Source organism: Prionailurus viverrinus, chromosome A2 (genome assembly GCF_022837055.1).
Source record: "Prionailurus viverrinus isolate Anna chromosome A2, UM_Priviv_1.0, whole genome shotgun sequence".
Lineage (NCBI taxonomy): Eukaryota > Metazoa > Chordata > Mammalia > Carnivora > Felidae > Prionailurus > Prionailurus viverrinus.
In genome coordinates this window covers 166,875,152-166,893,779 of record NC_062562.1, presented here as the reverse complement: position 1 = coordinate 166,893,779, position 18,628 = coordinate 166,875,152, and the positions used below count along the sequence as shown (strand labels likewise).

The 18,628-nt window shown below is 58.1% G+C and overlaps 1 long non-coding RNA gene across 1 annotated transcript; it reads left to right on the top strand.

Moving 5' to 3' along the window:
* Positions 1-9,375: 9,375 nt before the first annotated feature.
* LOC125157534 (uncharacterized) lies at positions 9,376-12,731 on the top strand. Its single transcript, XR_007149004.1, has 3 exons — positions 9,376-9,545; positions 12,033-12,168; positions 12,530-12,731. It is a non-coding gene; the product is annotated as an uncharacterized LOC125157534 (long non-coding RNA).
* The last annotated feature ends 5,897 nt before the right edge of the window (positions 12,732-18,628 follow it).

The window sequence follows — 18,628 nt, the reverse complement described above, 5'->3', positions numbered from 1 at the left end:
GAAGGAGCCCAGCGAGCTGGCGCGAGCCAGCCTTGTCCTGTGGCGAACCTGTCAGAGCCGTGAATGCCCTGGAGCTCGTCCTTCCACGGAAACGTCTGGAATGATTGTCTCTGTGTTCCTCAACCAGTTCTCCCAATAATGGTGACACTTCAGGCGTTTCGAACATTGTTTTTGGGGAAACACAGTGTCTCCTGCTCACTTGGCTGTGTTAAGTCATTTACTTATGCTTTTTGCTCAGCAGGTGGCATTTTTGTTCAGTGATTTCATTCGTCGCTGCCTGTGTTTATCGAGCATGACATATTAATCATGCAAATTAGGACATTATTAATGAAGGAAAAATTAATTCCGCCGCTGCTCCTGGGTTTGCTGTGACAGCTTTGTTAATGCCCGTTCACCGCTAACTCCGGCAGCGACTTCTCCGCGGCTGCCGCGAGTTGACACGTTACGTTCAGGGTGGAGGTTGGGGACCGAAGCACAGAGGCGACTTTCCTCTGCGGGGTTGGTGTTAAAAGCACGGATGTATCTGAGAGCGCACGTTTTGGGGACACTTTTGCGAAATCCCCCTTTGCTCCCGCTGCGGGGATCTGCTCCGTCTCCCGGGGTCTCCTGGTGAGGCCCGCCGCGCACAAATGCGAGCCCGCCGGACCCCTGCGCGCGGGCCACGGTGATTTCTAAGTCCCAGGCTTCTTGTTTTCCAGATGCTCCTTGCAGAACCGACCCCGTGAATCATTCTTTCTCAAAGGGCCCCTTCGCCTGGCGACGCTCGGGAGCCAGGCGGTGGGTGTAGTGGGCTCCAGGGCTGTGGGTTTGTCCTGCTGCGAGCAGACCCCTGCAGGGAGCTCAGACACGCGCCCGCTGCCCCTTTCCCTGCGCCGCCCCCGCGTTCGCCCCGATTTGCACACAGCGGCCCCTGTGCTCGGAGAGGCCGCCTTGTTCTTATCTGCTCTCGGTTGTGCAACGCTTCCCCACTCTGGCGAGCCAAGTGTGGGAACGGTGTTTTGGGAAATGTGGCGGTCACCCGGTGCAAAGCGGGAACACCCCCTCCGGAAGGTGGTGCCACTCTGGAAAGCCAGCTTTTGTCATGAGACTTGGCTGACCCTGAGGGAAGGAACCGTCAGCCCGGCCCTCCCCACCCCTGCAATTCAACAGTGAGTGCAGAACTCCAAGTGTGGGGGCGGGGGGAGGGCAGGGAGGGCGTCAGGCTGCTGCGGGGGACCTTCTCGCAACTGTTGGCTGTGAACTCGAAGGATTCGCCTTGGCTGTGCCTCGGGGCCACGGGAGGGAGGGGAGTGAGACAGGTGCAGCGGTGGTGAGCCACCTGGACCCCCTCACTTTGGCCTCTCTGCTATTTTCCCCACTTCTCCTGTCCTTCCCCTAAGGTGTCCGAAGCCCGGCCCTCGGTTTGTGACATACTCGTGGCCCTTCCTTTCCTGTGAGCATCCCACCTAGTCCTTCCTCAAAACTACCTGTCCTCGCGACTTCCCTCCAGGTGCCCAGTGCGGTGGTGGGGAGAGATTTTCCCCAGCCTCTTAGATGATGCCTTGAGCCAGACCCCGGACCCCGGACCCCGGACCCCAGACCCGGAGGCAGGTGTGAGAGTTGCACGTCTGCTACCTCAACAAACTGCCGCTCACGGAGAGGTGTGGCACCGTGAACTGTTGTCTCCCGGTTCTGGGGGCTAGAGTTCCGCGAGTGCGGGTTGACGCGCCCCCTTCCCCCCGCACCGGCTCCTGGCGTCCCTCCGCTCCTAGGTGGCATTTTCCTATGTCGTCCCGGGCCTTCCCTCTGTGTGTCTTCACATGACGTTCTTTTCGTAAGCAGCCAGTCAGAGCGGGTTAGGCAGGACCCCATCGTAACTGACCACGTCTTCAATGGCCCCGTTCCCAAACAAGCTCACACTCTGAGGTTCTGGGAGTTCGGACTCTGATGTATGAATTTCTGGGGGGTGGGGAGGGGACACAATCTAACCATAACAGGAGCGAAGACCATACTCAGGGAGAGAACCTGGTACCGGGAGCCCCAGAGTCTTTAACCGTGACCACCCGCAACCCAGCCCAGCGGGTAGCCTGGAACGTGGGCTGTACACCCAGGTCCTGTGTCCCTGAAGGCAACAGTCCCCTTGCTGGGGGGACTATGAGTTTGTGGAAAAGCAACCCCAGGAAAGGTAGGGGACAGGTGCCCTCAGGGACCCTGGGGATAAGGTTTTAGAGCTGCAGGCTGTCTCCCCACCTGGGTCGTTGCCTTTGTTAAGCCTCTCCCTAAGCGTGGCCTGGCTCTCGCAGACGCCTTTCCTACGAGGCCGGAAACGAGGCCGCTGGCTGGCCGCCCCCACTGTCCCTCCCCTCTCCCTGCCTTGCCACGAGGGAGGGGTCTCACCTCTCTCCCCCTGGGGGAGGGCTCTGATTGGTCCAACCGTGGGCTGGTGACCTACTCCCAGGGGACCAGGAGCTACAGCTGGCAGCTGGGACAGACTCCAGCTCTGGCCAGCCAGCTGTGACCAGAGGTGGAGTGCAAGGTCCTTGAGCCAAGCAGTCTTGAATCGCTTCCCCGACGAAGAGGCGTGTGCTTCAGGAGAGAAGCGAGAATGGATGGCATCTCTGTTTTTCCCAGAGTGTGAGACCAGCACCCCAGTGACACGGTGACCATCCAGAAGGGAAGGGGCAAGGTTCCCGGGTTTCCTTGTCATTTTCCTCTGCACCTTGCGAGGTGCGGAGCACTCGGGACTCACAGAGCATTTTGTGAAGCAGATTTGGGATTCGGCCAGAACGTGGGCCTTGGCTGCTCTGGGGTCGGAGGGAAGAGGTGTCTCTGGGAGTCCTGGCTTGCCCACTACCGGCCGCGGAAATCTGGGCAAGACGCGTCCCCGTAGAGCACCGGGGAGTCAGGCTCTGCAGGGCTTCTGGGCAGCCCAGAAAATGCCCATTAAATTGAAATGCCCATTAAAATGATGTAATACTTGCTATGGGCCAAAATGTGTCCCTCTAAAATGAACATAGTGAAGTCCTAATTGCCAGGACCCCAGGACGTGACTGTGTTTGGGAGGGACCTTTAAAGAGCCGATTCAGGTAACATGAGGTCAGGAGGGCGGCCCTGCTCCAGCGTGACCGGTGTCCTTATGAGGAGAGGTCAGGACACAGACACACAGAGGGACGATCATGTGAGGACACGGGGAGAAGACGGCATCCACATGCCAAGGAGAGAGGCCCCGGGGGACCCAGCCCTGCCCAGGCCGTGATCTCGGACTCCCGGCCCCCAGGGCTGGGAGAAGATACGTTTCTGTAGTCTAGCCCCCTGGGGTGGCACTTTGTGATGGCGCCCCGGCAAGCCGAAGGGGTCGTGGAAGGCGTCAGCCTGGTGTCCACCACCCTACAGGCATTGATGGGTGTTCATTGATGCGTCAGGCACCATCTCAGAGAGCTTGTGTCCTGCCCTGGTCCCCGTGCGTGAACATCTCGCAGCGTCTGGGCCGAACTCTGCGGAGATTCAAAGAAAGACAAAACTTCGTAAGGCCCCTCAGAGTGGGAGCTCAGCTGGCTTAAATGGTCAGGAATTGGGGGTCTACAGAACTGGGGGTTCAGACAGAGTGGGTCCAGGGTTGGTTCGTCCAGCAGCTAAGCCACGTCTTATCACCGAGGACCCAGCCTGTCCGCTCTTCGCTGGCTGCTGGCTGACCTTGTCAGTGTCTCCTGAAGGCTGGGTCCCTCTCGTTGGAGGACAGATGTCAGGGCCACCCAGTGACCGTCCGTCCTTAGGGACCTTGTCGAGCGTCTCGTGCGCTCAGCCTGGATCTCTGCTGGACGGTGCAGTGCCCCACCAATCAGGAGTGGAAAAGAAGGGACTCAGCCCTAGACATAGGTCAGTCCCCGGAACGTCATTGCTGGTGACAGAGGGGAGGGAAGTCGGATGGGCAGTGAGGTTCCCATCACGGTGTCCCCTTGCGTCATGGCTGGGCCACCGGGACTGCCCCGCTCAGCCTCTCCGAGGGCCTGACGGTACTTGCCATTCAGACCATGAAACCCCAGATGCAACATTTGGAGGGGACGCTTTGCAGATGGGGAGACGGGCCGGATGGCAGGAGTGGCCTTTGATGCACAGGGACAGAAGCCAGGCCTTCCTCCTCACCACCTGCCTGGGCTTGTCCCTCCGGTTGCTACGCAGGGTGGGGGTGGGCTTTGTTGGGGGGGAGGTGCTCCAAGGGCGGGGGGGGGGGGTGAGGGGAGACCTGCCCAGGGGAGCTGCTCTCAGGCAGCCCACCCCGGGACAGACGCAGAGTCCCTGGAACACATTCGCCATTTTCCGTCTTGAGTGGCAAGAGGGAGAGAGGCCGAGAGAGGCCGGAGCTCGGAAGCCAGTGGGCCGCGCGGGACTCTGTGGAACCTTCTGCTTCCCTTAGCCGTGTCCGGGGCGATTAAATCCCTGGTTGGGGGGGTGGCAGGGGCTGTGTGTGCAAAAGGGTGAGCACCGGACTTCGCGGAGCCCCTGCGGCCCCGGAGACTCCCCACCTGCCTCCCGTTACAACTGCTGAAAGAAGTTGAATTGGCACATCACGACGCTTTCACGCCAGCAGTGGCCTGTTCCTTGCACACCCTCCCGGGCCGGGAGCCGCGCTGTCTGGCGGCGGCACCGGAGTGAGTCGGGCGGGTGGGCGATCGAAACACCGCGGACCGAGAGCCAGCCGCCCGCGACTGGGGGGAGTGTTAATTCTCTCTTGAGCCCGCTGCTCTTGTTCTGCCGGGACCAGGGCAGCTCTCGGGGATCCAAGTCCAAGGAGGGGAAGGCAAGGGTTTGCCAGTCTTGGGGGCGCGTGCGTGCGAGGCCCCAGCTGGAAGGTGACGGGACCGGGGCTCTGCTCACGAGGGGGGCCCTGGACTCACGTGGGGGGCGGGGGGCACGCACGGGGATGCGGCCTATCTTCCGGAAGGGGGCAGACCCTTGGCTCCACTTTCTTTCAGGATCTTAACGTCACACCCATCAAAGGGGACAAAAGGCAGAATATAGATCACGGGTTAGCAAACGGTGATCCCACAGCTCGTAATAATCGCTAAGACAAGTTCAATGCTGCGTTCCAGGCACCGTGTGGCATACTTTTCGTGGACTCTTTCATTTAATCTTGGGTCTGGGCGTAGGTCTCCGTGACCCTGTCTGCAGAAGGGACTCTGAAGCACAGTGTGGGTGACAAACAGGGCCAATGTCCCGTGGCAGCTCCAGGACCAGAACCGGGGGCCTCGGAGCCCAGAGCCCGGGCGTGGCGGGCACCCCTGTGGGAACAGCAGGAGCGAACCTCTTCAGGGGGCAGGTCATGAGTTTACACGTGCAGGAGCTTGTGGAGTGTGCGTGTCCACGTGTGTGTGTGTGTGCACGCGTGTGCATGTCCCTGAGTGTGCCCGTGTGCACGCGTGGCTGTCTCAAATTCTTCAAGAATCAAACACAGGACTAGAGATCTTTTTCTTTTTAATGTTCATGTATTTTTCAGAGACAGAGACAGAGCGCAAACAGGGAAGGGGCAGAGAGAGAGGGAGACACGGAATCCGAAGCGGGCTCCAGGCTCCGAGCTGTCCGCACACAGCCCGACGCGGGCCTCGAACCCATGAACCGTGAGATATGACCTGAGCTGAAGTCGGACGCTTAGCTGACGGGGCCACCCAGGGGCCTCCTACGGCAGTTCTATTTTAACCACACCTCTGGAGGGAGACGGGCAGAATGGGTGTTAGAGACTGTTGCCAACAGGGGAGACAGGAAGCGTCACACCTTGCAGTGAGGAAAGATGACCAAAGTCTGTGGTGGCTTCAAATTCTTCTCGGAAACAGTGATAATAGAAAGGACGGTGATAGATCCTGATGCTTCAAAGCATAAGCCCATCAGGGGCGCCTGGGTGGCTCAGTCGGTTGAGCGTCCAACTTCGGCTTGGGTCACGATCTCGCAATCTGTGAGTTCCAGCCCCGCGTCGGGCCCTGTGCTGATGGCTCAGAGCCTGGAGCCCGCTTTGGATTCTGGGTCTCCCTCTCTCTCTCTGCCCCTCCCCTGCTCATGCTCTGTCTCTGTCTGTCTCAAAAATAAATAAAAGTTTAAAAAAAATCAAAATAATAAGCCCATCAGAAGAGCCAGCTCATGCCCTGGACGATAATTCCCACGCACGGGAAAGAGGACAGTGCTCTGATGTCTCGTCTTTGAGTTTTAACCCTCTGCCGGCCATAAACCTTCTCGTGACGCTGACGACGGGTGTGAGTCAGAATGCTGGGGGTCAGCCCACGCGGTTCCTCCCATGACGCTCTCGGGTGTTCCTGCTGGTGTGGGGTCTGCTGCTTTCAGCCTGTGCATCTCGGTCCCCGCCGTAAGCTGGTTTCCAGCTTAATCATTAGTCATGTCCCTTTGCTCCCCCAATTGTCCTGGCGTGCGTGGTGACCCCTGCATCAGAGGTGACTGGGAGTCTCGCTGAAAACGTAGGTTTCTGGGCTCCATGTCAGATGGCCATCAGAACCTCGGGCGTCGAGTCCGGGATGTTGCATTTTTTTTTTAAGTTTATTTTATTTATTTTGAGAGAGAGAGAACCCCAAGCAGGCTCCTCATTGTCAGCGCAGAGCCTCACGCGGGGCTCCAACTCACCGACCGTGAGATCATGACCTGAGCCAAAACCAAGAGTCAGACACTTAACTCACTGAGCCCCCCCCCCCCCCCTTCCCGGGCGCCCAGAATTGCATTGCACGGCCACGTCTCTGCGGGCGGACACATCACAAGAGATCGTACATGTATTTTATGGCAGGAAGTGTGGCTAAAGGACAGAACTGCCGTTTCCTGTCCCTTAGTCCAGTGTTTTCTCCTTACAGCGATGTTGCCGGAAAGATCTAGGCCTGAGTCCAGGTTCATTGCCACCCAGGGCCCTCAGACGGAGCTGAAGCCCCTCCACTGAGACCTCGTGGGGTCGTTGTAGGAATCCCAGGGGGATGCGCTTGATAAATTAGAGTCCAGCCAGGGGAGGCTCGTCTTCCACGATTATCGCGTCTCGGTGTGTGGGCGCCGGCCGCGTGTGCACACAAGCGCAGGTTTCTCTCTGAGGCGTTCTGGTGGGTGGGTCGTGGCTGCTTTTCAGTTTTATATGCAGTGCTCTGATGAGTAAGAGTTTGAGCAGCTGGTGCAGGTGCAGGCCTATGACTCCAGGCTAAATGACAAGCCAAAAGGTCGTGGAGGCTGGGAGACCAGGCCGCGATGGCAGGCCTCCCTGGCCTCGTGACGGGTTGGCCGTTTCCTCTAATTACCCCGACCGCACACGACCCTGATCCTTCTCCGACCGTGAGAGCCCATCTGGACGCACGAGCCCACATCCCAGAGGCCCAGGCAGGGCTTGCGTTCCGTGGACGTGGCCTGGGGCTCTGTCTGCGGGCCAGAAACCTGCCTGCTGGCCCGCCGCCTGGAGCCCCTGCTGACCCCTCCTAGTCCCTTGGTCACGGAAAGAGCACGGAAAGAGTACTATTGGTGAGTCAGTCACCGACTATAAATAGCAGTGACATTCTTGAGACAGTTTGAGCAGCAGAAGCCAAGGAACGTGGGTCTCTCCGGTGTCAAATTAGAGCTACTTAGAGAAAACTTTCTTTTGTCTCCGTTCGGTAACATGTCAGGAAAACATTTGGTGGACTGGCTAAAGAGTTCCAGTAGGGAAGAATGTGTCAGAGAGCAACAAAGCGCTTCTTACCAGAACATCCTAGGGGCGCCTGGGGGGCTCAGTCGGTCGAGCGTCCGACTTCAGCTCAGGTCATGATCTCACAGCTCGTGGGTTCGAGCCCCACGTCGGGCTCTGTGCCGACAGCTCGGAGCCTGGAGCTGCTTCGGATTCTGTGTCTCCCTCTCTCTCTGCCCCTCCCCTGCTCTCTCCCTCTCTCTCTCTCTCTCTCAAAAATAAATGGCCATAAAAAAACAAATCCTAGACATGCCTTCTGGGTTACACGTCTGGAATTATTCTTACGAGGCCAGTGATTTCACGTTGGGCTAATTTCAGAGCCTGCGATAATCCAGACACCAATGGATCTGACGTTGACTTTATCACTTTTGAAGTCGTAAAATTTGCCAAGCAACTCTCTAACTTACCTGGCAGGTGGTGTGTGTTCACGTCCTTCTGAAGGCGATTTTTAAGTGTCAGAAACGAGATGCTAATTGTTAAAGGTGAGGAAGCCGGGGTTTGCGCCCAGGACCTGCTTCTCGCAGCTTCCCTGGGGCTGTTGACTCACCTGACGGTCGGAAGGGCAGTTACTACAAAGGCTTCTCAGGACCGGACTGCATAAAGGCCGCAGTAAATGTTCAGGGACACCGCCTCTGGGCCAGCTCCGCCTCCCAGATTTCTGCTTGTCTGCTCCGGGCAAGCATGGAGGGGACATCATTAATTCCTGCCACCAGCGATATTAATGGTATGATTGCGCTGAGTTGATATAAAACTGGCAAGAAATGAGTCGTCTCTGAGGACGCTTGTCCCTGCTCGAGCTCGCCGGGGTGCCAACCGCGTCGTGAATGCCCTCTTCCCGTGTCGCCTAAGGCAGCCACAGGTTCTGGGATCAGGACCAGGATGCCCTTGGGGGCTCTTACTGTGCTGACCCCGCAGAGCAACCTTTGGGGATGCCGTTTGGGTTTCTGCTGATGGGACAGAAGCGTCACGTGGCTTTGCCGAAGCAGCCCCCGTGGCCAGCCAGAAAGGACGCTCGGGGTGTGCGTGCTAGGCCGCTAGCGTCCGAATCCCGGCGGGGCAGGGGGCGTGGTCAGTAGGCAGAATCGTCGCGTCCAGTTGCTGGGGCTGGGGAACTTGGGTTGTTTTTATAACCATCTTCCCGTGTGACTTCTGTGCACAAATGGAGCTTCAGAGCCCCAGCTCACGGGCAGCGGCCTTGTTGCGGGGAGCGGATGAGTCTCGGAAGCCGTGTTGGCCCATCTCCCTCAACGGCCGCTCCGGACACCCACCCCATCGTCTCCTCTCCTCCTGGCACAACACGGTCCCAGGATGAAGGTGGAAGGTGGCGCCTCCCAGGTTTCCTCAAGCCCGGACCGCAGCCCATACGGACCCAATCTGGGAAACGATGCTGTGTCGTGAACGACGCGCCCTCGCTGCGGTTTTTGCAACGAGCTTGTCGGCTGGAATTAGCTGTTGTTGGAGCCGGTAGGGGGTCGACCACCTTCAGGGAGTCCCTCCTCCCACCCGAGTACCCTTGCCGCGTCCACGCGTCTCCTTTCTGACTCGTAACGCCTGCGCGGCATACCGTCGTCGGACCGGGCCACACTGGACCCGAGCACCTCCCTTGTGCGGGGTCTTCAGGCTGAACCGCCCCTTCTTCCCGAGCGAGCCTTTGTGGCGACCGGACGTGGAGGTGACCGTGCGTAGTGGCCGTGCCGAGTCATCCAACGTGCGCCGTATTTCGTCGCGCCCACGAGGGAACACTCTAGACTGACGTCGTTTCGGATGTGTGTCACGGAGGTTCTGGCCGGGACCACCAGAATGTAACTGTTTTTATGAAGATCCATGATGCTGACCTTGACAAAGCCTTCCTCCGCGAGTCGGCGATAAGACGGTGAGTGGGTGGACCGCAATGCCGTGTCCAAGCACCGGGAGACTTAGGGGAGGAGGTGGATGAAAGAGCCCTCTGGACAGACTGACTCCTAGGGAGGCGATGCTGTGGACCGAGAGCCGTGGTTCAGCTGGTTTGGGGTGGGGGATGGGCACACTCTGGCCACGGGCCAGGCGAGGCTTTTCTTCCTTCCTTCCGTCCTTTCTCTTTCTTTCTTTCTTCCTCTTCTTTCCTTCTTTCTTTCTTTTATTTTCAAAAATGTTTATTTTTGAGAGAGACAGAGAGAGAGTGAGAGTGGGGAAGGGACAGAGAAAGAGAGCGGGACACAGAATCCGAAGCAGGCTCCAGGCTCCGAGCTGTCAGCACAGAGCCCGATGCGGGGCTCGAACCCGCAAACCGCGAGATCATGACCTGAGCCAAAATTGGACACTTAACCGACTGAGCCCCCCCAGGCCCCCCAAGGCTTTTCTTAATTTCTTGTCCATAGGGGATGAGAGCCTCGGGGCCTCCGGGTGCCTGGTGTGGTTTGGCCCAGCCTCGCCCCCCTCCCCTGGGAGAAATCAGCAGTCCACACCAGGGGGCGAGCCTCACTGCTCTCGCTCAGTAGTAGTCGTAGCGCTTTACGTTTAATTGTTTAAACTGAGATACAGTCGACATCTCGCGCTGTATTGGCTTTACACGTACAGCATAACGATCTGGTACACGTAGATTTTGGAAAATGATCACCAGGATATCAGTTTAGTTGGCATCCATCACCGCACATAGTTACAAATTTTATTGTACTTTTCTGATGAGAACTTTTAGGATCTCTTCTCCGAGCAACTTTCAGGTGTGCAGGACAGTGTCATCGGCTAGAGTCCCCGTGCTGTGCCGACATACCCGGAACCTATTTATCCCGTAACTGGGGGGTCGCTGCCTTTTGACCCCTGCACTCATCCCCCTCCCGCCACCCTCGGTGTTCCCTCTGTGCTCGGTCGCTGGCTGGGAGCCGCGTGGGACGCTTGGCCGGCTGAGGGGGCGGTGCGTGGCTGCAGAAAGCTCGGGGCCCTGTGATTATGCGGCTGGAGGTGTGTCACGGCCGGTTTTACGGCCACCGCAGTGGATCTTTGGAGCTAACCCCACACCCCTATCCCGAGTGCCCAGACTTCCCAGCACACGGGGGTGCCCCGGTGACCCCCACCCCGACTCTGCATCACTGCTCAGTCTCCTTGGTTATAACTTCAGGTTTAAGCTAGGTGCCTTTGGTTAAAAAGAACTGTCACTCTCCCAGGAGCCTCAGCAGACAGAATCTAGCAGAAGGAGGGGGTTCCCTAGGAACCCAGGGCAGGAAGCAGGCCCTTGTGCTGGGCTGGGCCCGGGGCCTGGGGCTGGGGGGTGGCACCCCCTCCTTTCCCCAATCCGCCCCCCCCGACCCTCTCTGACTTTCTCCCTGTGTCACTGTCTCCATCTGTCTGCCTCTCTCTGCCGTTTTCTGTCCGAATCTCTCTGACTCTCTCTGTCTCTCTGGGTCTCTTTCTCCGTCTGCCTCTCTCTGTGTCTGTCTCTGCTCTCCTCCGTGTCTCTGTGACCCCCTTCGAGCTCTGCAGACTGGCTCCCCCTGCTTGGCTGTGACCTGCGCCCATGGTGGCTTCCCAGGTGGGAGCCTCAGAGCCAACAACCCACCCTCTCCCACGATCTCCCCAGCACTGCCCGGCATGTGGTGGGTGTCTCCACTGAGCCGGGCAGGCGGTCTGCCTGGAACAGATGTGACTCCGTCGCCACCCTCAAGGGCAGTCTGAGCCTCTCCCCACAAAACGTTCCATGAGAAAGAACCTGCTTCTGGACCCCCAGCCCCTTCTTCCTCCCGCTCTGCCTTAGCCACACGCATCGCACTTGTGTGCTAGCAAGCGTGGAGCCTCCGTCCCGGCCACCATCCAGGCAGTGACGCCCGAGGCAGGACGCGCCCTCTCTGCCCTCCTGGAAGTACCCTGCCGCGGGAAGCAGCAGTCACCTCTGGAACCCCATACGCACGACGCCCCGGATTAAGTTAGTCTGGTTTCTGTTGTAGCCAGGAGTATTAGCTGGTCCTTCTGTTTCAGAAGCTCTTAAAAAAAAAAAAAAGGAAACACATAACACTTTTTTATTAAAAAAAACAAAAGGGCCACAACAACATGCAAAGTAGGCCCTGGGCGCCCCTCTGCCCGCACCTTCAGCGTGTTGTCACAGAAAAGCAGAATCAGCATCTCGCACGGAATCAAGGCAGGAGCACAAGGTGTTTCACTAGACATTAAGGAACGTGTCTCCCCGTGGTGGTACGTGCACAGGGACGTTATGGGAAGGAGCACAGAGAACGGGGAGAAATGAAGCCCCCTTCCCTCCTCCTAGCCAGCCGGTCCCCTCCCTGCGGCCGCTTCTGTCCCTGATTTCCGGAACATTCTTCCAGAGGTGGAGTGAGGTCTTCCCACCGTTCTCAGGTGATGTTTATTCATGGCCACGCTTGATTCCTTCTAGGCTCATTTCTGTAAACCCTTCCAGGGTTGTTAAAGAGTGAGAGGCGACGTGGCCCTGGGCTTCCATCTGACTGCCTAACTGCCTTCACTAATCACGCTGAGATCAAGCGGATAAAAAGACCCTCCAAGGTCGGAAGGTGAGTGAGTCCCCCCATGCCAGTTGGAGGGCTGCAGGGCTGAGGTCTCACGGACTCCGGCTGGCAGGCTGAAATCATTGCTCTAATTAAATAAACCAGACTTAAATGCTACACAAACATCGTGACAGAGGTCTTGGGCTATTTACTTAGGGAGAAGTGGAAAGAAAGGAAGAAGGCATTTCCTGGAAAAAATCCCACATTGTTTCCTGAGTGCTCTGTTCCCAAGCAAAATGAGAAGGCTCTCTCTGTCTCTGTCTCTGTCTCTGTCTCTCTGTCTCTGTCTCCTTCCCTCCCCTTCTCCCTCCTCTCCCCTCTCTCAGTGTTTCCTCTGAAAACTGAATAAAAGTCTTCTGTTTTTCAGTGTTGGCTAGTACTTCTCATTTTGGAATATTCTGGTCAGCAATCCATAAAACCTGGCTTGAGACTCTCCTCCTGCAGGAAGGCCTCCTGGATTCCTGCCCTAACCTTCAGGTGAGTTCATCTTTTCTGTCAGCGCTTATGCAGTCAGCCTGGTTGTCGTTTTGCGCTCATAGAGAACTCCCTTTGTAACTCGTTTTGGAGGCTTCATTGGTGTATATTTCAGCTTTGCAAACAGACTGTGTTGTATCAGGTCTGAACTGATGCCTTTTGTTTCTTTCCCATTTCCCCAAGCTGAGCTCATGTCGCCCGTCAAGTAGGCGCCTTCTCCAGTAACCTCAGGATCCAGGCGAGTGGTGTCACCATCTCCCAGCCTCCCAGGCTAGACGCCCCCCAGTCCTGGAAAGCATCCTAGCCCCTGGGCGTGCTGACATTTACTGCTGTAACAGGATTTCACACTCTCGAAATCTGCACGGCAGCATCTGTGCCTGGAAGTTTCAGAGAAATTAAGGGAGGCTGTGAGCTCAGGGTCTGACCTTTGGGCAGAGGATGGGGCAGGGAGCACTGGTCTTCAAAGCTGGCTTTGATCTCCCGGGACTAGGTGTCCTGGGATGCAAGCCAGCTGTGCCACTGGTGGCCTGGGAACCCCTGGACAGGGCACCTGACTCAGCCACTGTGATCCCTCCATCCCCGCCCCCGCCCAGGTTCCGCTAAAAGCACCAGCCCCCTTACCTTAGGTCATGAGCAGGTAATGGTGGGGGACAGGCTTGGCAAAATACACAAGCCCTATAGACTCTTAGGGTCCCCTCCAGGTTCAAGGTTGGTAGCTCTGAGTGAAATACGTGCGAATTAGGAAAGGAAACCAGACTGAATTCAGTCATTCTGCTTCACCCCTGCGGGGGCTGTCCTGAGACCCGTCCAGCCACCCACACCCTCGCGTGGGAGAACGGGCTCTGGGCCCAGGCGTGTGCTGACAGGCCTGTGAGCCCGGGGTGGGCGGCCCCCGGTTCTCCACGGCCCCTGCAGACGGACAGCAGCCGGCCAACTGGACGCCAAGGAGCAGAGCAGTGGGCGTGAGGGCGGTGAGGGCGGCAGGCATCCTCTGGGCCCTCGGGCCTTTTGCCCCCGAACCGAGGCTCTGAGACTTTCAACCGAGTGGCGGAGCCACGCTGTCCCCCAGGATAAGAACGGGGTATCTGTGCGGGGCCTCTGGACACCGGGTCCCGCCCTCCTGGGAGAGAGCGCGAGCAGCGTGCTTGGTGACGGGGGTCTTTGTTGGGTCAGTGAGGACCTCGCCAGGTTCGTTCCCATTTTCAAGTAAGGTCACATTCGCAGGTAGGGGGGACTCGGACATAGCTTTCGGGCGCCAGGACCCCATCCGCCGGCCTGGTCCTCGGGCTCTCAGTCTTGAACATCAGTCCCTTGGTGGATATAGATGGGGCTGAAGCGACTCTTGGATTCGCGCTGCCTGGGGGGGACTCAGAGATGAAAAGACCCCGTCCCGCCCTCAGGTGGCCTGTGGTCTTCCTGCCCGGTCTCCTCTCGTGAACCCGAGCGTCGCGAGAGGGGATGTCCTGCGTGCACCGAGAGAGGAGGGAAAGCGTCCAGGTGCCCCCATCCGTGCCGGGTCCTCACAATCAGAAACAAATGCCAAGCGGACTTTGGGTTGATGGACCCCTGTCGTCACGGACCTACCATGTGCATGGATTTAGGGGCTTGGCGGACCCTGGTGACCCACGTCTGGTCAAGGAAGGTGCGTGTGAACAAAATTCACTTGGAGAAGTGCCACGAGACGCCCGCGTGCCGTGTCCGGTGGGGGCCGGCTTCTGGGAGCGCCTTGCGCCCCGCACGGCTGGACTGAGGTTGCCTCGGGAACGGAATAGCTAGAGCAGGTGGTCGGAGGTTAAAATTTTGCAGATTAAAGCTCATTTTGCCAGTTCAACAACAGGAGGAATCCTCGCACCAGAGAGTTTCTGACTGGCTGCTCAGTTGGGAGAGTCCTCAAGCAAGGAATGGTGTTTTTTTAAAGGTCTAGAAATGTCTGCATGTCACACAGAAACGTGTACGCTTTTCACCTTTATCTTTGTTAGCGCAGGGTCATGACCTTTGCTTGGAGAACCGGTCTGCTGCTGGGAACGGTCTGCCCTTCCCGGCACAAACCACACAGGCGGTTATGGTGTGGGATTTCCCAAAAGCAGGATGTGTGTGTAGCATTGGTAACCAAATCCCGGGGAGGGATGGGACACACTCACGGATAAAGGCACTGGGGAGCTGTCTGGGGTTCCGGAACGTTCTCCCTCCTAAACACACGGTAGTTATACAAGCTGTACGATTAAGATTAGTTTTATCAGGGCGCCTGGGTGGCTGAATCAGTTAAGCGTCTGACTCTTGATTTTGGCTCCCGTCACGATCTCAGGGTCGTGGGATAGAGCCCCCACGTCGGGCTGCATCCTGGGCCTGGGGCCTGCTTGAGATTCTCTCTCTCTCTCTCTCTCACTCCCCCTCTCCCTCTTCCTCTGCAGCCCCCCAGAAGAAAGATTAGCTTTATGGATTTTATACCTCAGTAAGAAAATTTTAAAAATAAGGGGGAGTGAGAACTAAAGACATAATATACTCCTAGTGTGGAGTTCTACATTAAAAAAAAAAATTTACGTTTATTTTTGAGAGAGAGAGAGAGAGAGAGAGCACGTGCAAACAGGGGAGGGGCAGAGAGAGGGGGAGACACAGGATCGGAAGCAGGCTCCAGGCTCCAAGTTGTCAGCACAGAGCCCGACATGGGGCTCGAACCCACGGACCGTGAGATCATGAGCTGAGCCGAGGTCGACGCTCAACTCATCGCTTCTGTAAATCTGCACGTTGTTCCGTCTTGATTTTGTGGAAGGCGGAGCGTCCCCGCGCCAACACCCTGTGTGTGGACCGAGAGCACACAGGCTGCCCCCCCAGTCAGCCGTCCCCACGCGGCTGTGATCTGGCCTCTGCCCGGGTGCTCCATTTTGCCTCAGTTTACCCCCTGGTGAGTGGGAATACGAGCGTGGCCTTACCACAAACACCCGCAGGGACTACTTGGTGAAACCCAGACGTCACCCAGGGCTGCTCTGGGGAAACCATGTGGGCGTCAGGGAGGTGACCCCCCTCCGTGGGCGTGGGCAGAGCCCGGGGTCAATGCGGAAACAGTTCTCACGTCACTCCACCGCTGCCACGCCGGCCTCGGTACCGTGGCCTCTTCCAGGACCGAGCTTCAAGTCCCCGCTGTGGCAGACAGGGGGGAGAAGAGCGGGAAGGGGGAGGGAAGCAGGGAGCAAACCCAGGGGCGAACTGGGCCCGGGGCGTCCTCCCCACCCGGGCCCTGAGCGGGGCTCGCTCCCCTTCGAAGGCTTGTCCACCAGCAGGAACGACGTTCAGAAGCACGGCTGCGGTGTAAGGTATTGTTAGGGACCGCGCTACGCCCCCCAGCCCCGGGACCTCGAAGGTGACCTTCTGTGGAAAGAGGGGCCTCGCGGGCCATTCGGATGCAGCAGACCGAGGGCCGCAAGCAGTATCTGGGCTTGGACGCGGGCGCCCGTGCGGGGAGGTCCCCCGTGGGAAGATGAAGACAGACGGACGTCCCCACGACAAGGACGGAGCCTCGGGAGGAAGCTGCGGGCTGGTCTGGGACCTGCGGACTCCGGGCCGTGTATTTGCCCAAGCAAACCAGTGCCCACGCACCACACGCTTGTCAGCCACGGGCAGTGGCACCCCCCGTGACTGCAAACCACAGAGCTGGCCGTCAGAGACGGCTCTTAAAGTGTTAAAAGTGTCGTCTGAGAGGACGCGGGCCAGTGAGCGTCAGTGACGAACACGCCGGCGTCTGACACAGCACGGCCTGCCCGCCGGGGCCGATCCAGGCTCTGCCCCTTCCCAGCTGTGGGACCCAGGGCTGGTGCCTTCACGTCTCTGTGCTCCGTGTATAAACGGGAGGCGAAACACAAAGCTTACCTCGTGGCACGGCCTGGGGATCAAGTTCATTAATATTTGCCAAGGGCTTAGTGCAGCGCCTGGGAAATGGAGGGCACGCGGTGTTTGCTGTTCTCTCCCTCACCCGAGAGGCCCGGTGACAGGTGACAAGGGTCGCTTGTTGTGGGCAGGCAGAGCCGTGGTCCCGAGTATGGGGCTCACCCACTCAGCGCCAGGAACTCTTCACACGGTTGGGACTTAGGGGGACCCAAGGAGGGTCGGTTCGTGTGGCTTATACCTAAGGTGGTCGGCCTCGTTAGAGGTTACCAATGACAAGTTTTCTACATTAGAAAATAAAGCCAAGGGGCGCCTGGGTGGCGCAGTCGGTTAAGCGTCCGACTTCAGCTCAGGTCATGATCTCGCGGCTTGTGAGTTCCGAGCCCCCCGTCAGACTCTGTGCTGACAGCTCGGGAGCCTGGAGCCTGCTTCGCATTCTGTGTCTCCCTCACTCTCTGCCCCACCTCCACTCACGCTCTCTCCCTGTCACTCAAAAAATGAATAAACGTTAAAAATAATTTTTTTAAGTGTTTTCTAGAAACAAAAGTTTTGGGGCGCCTGGGTGGCGCAGTCGGTTAAGCGTCCGACTTCAGCCAGGTCACGATCTCGTGGTCTGTGAGTTCGAGCCCCGTGTCGGGCTCTGGGCTGATGGCTCAGAGCCTGGAGCCTGTTTCCGATTCTGTGTCTCCCTCTCTCTCTGCCCCTCCCCCGTTCCTGCTCTGTCTCTCTCTGTCCCAAAAATAAATAAAAAACGTTGAAAAAAAAATTAGAAAATAAAGCCAAGAACACTTAACAATGTTTATTAATTCATTTAAAAATCACAGCCATTAACCCTTTGTATGTTTTTTAAAAAAATTTACTTTTGAGACAGAGAGAACGCGTGCAGGGGGAGGGGCAGAGAGAGGGGAGACGCAGAATCCGAAGCGGGCTCCAGGCTCCGAGCTGGACAGAGTCCGACGCGGGGCTCGAACCTACGGACCGCGAGATGGTGACCTGAGCTGAAGCCGGACGCTCGACCGACGGAGCCACCCGGGCGCCCCAAGCCTTTACATTTTAATGTAAATGTTTCATGGCAAACAGCTGTGTTTACCTCCCTGTAAATGTCTTTACTGCCCGGCATGATGGAAGACGCCGGGAGTTCCCGCCTGCCTCTGCGATCCGTCTGTCGTGATGCCCCGTGTTGGTGGAAGGTGGAGACGCTCCTGCACACTCGCCTGTGTCTGGGCAGGAGGGGCCTCGCGGGTCCCCTGGAGGTCTCAGGCCGCATGGAGGTGGAGAGTCCGAGGCGCTCGGCGCCCAGCAACTCAGCCTGCCGCCTTTCGCCCCCGCTCCCACCTGACTGCGAACCTGCACGCCCAGCCAGGTCCCTCCAGTGCCCGGGCGGTGACAGTGACGGCCTCCTGTGCTTGACTCACCGGTGCCGACGGCCCCTGGGCCCATCTGCTTCCTGCAGCTTTGAGTCCTACGCGTCACGGACGGTGCTCATGGCCAAGGCCAAACGCTATGAGGGTTGGTCAGACCCCTGCGTGCAGTCCAGCGACCCGAGAACCCCGGGGCTCACCCCGATCAGACCTTTGGTGGCCAGGAGGTGTCACCGTGGCACCTCTGCCGATGCAGGGTCAGAGGCCGTGGGAGCCACGAGGGCAGCACCGCTCGCCCGGGGCCGGCCGTGCTGCCTGGGCATCGGCCGGGCTGCTCCAAGAAACAGAACCCATTGGGGGTGTAAGCACACACGCGTGTGCATGGGGAAGAGTGGGCTCATGTGACTGCAGGCTGGCAAGTCCCACGAGCTGCCCCGTGCAAGCTGGGGACCCGGGAGAGCCAGTGCTGTAAGATCCCTTGAACGCAGATGAAGACCGATGTCCCAGCTGGAAAACGGGCAGGGGGAAAGTCCCCCTCCCCGACCCCGTCCTGTCCAGGCCTCCCCACACCAGGAAGGGCAATCGCTTTGCCCAGGGTACAGATTCTTGTTGTTGTTTTTTTTAATTTTTTTTAACATTTATTTATTTTTGAGAGACAGAGCATGAGCAGGGGAGGGGCAGAGAGAGGGGGAGACACAGAATCCGAAGCAGGCTCCAGGCTCCGAGCTGTCAGCACAGAGCCCGACATGGGG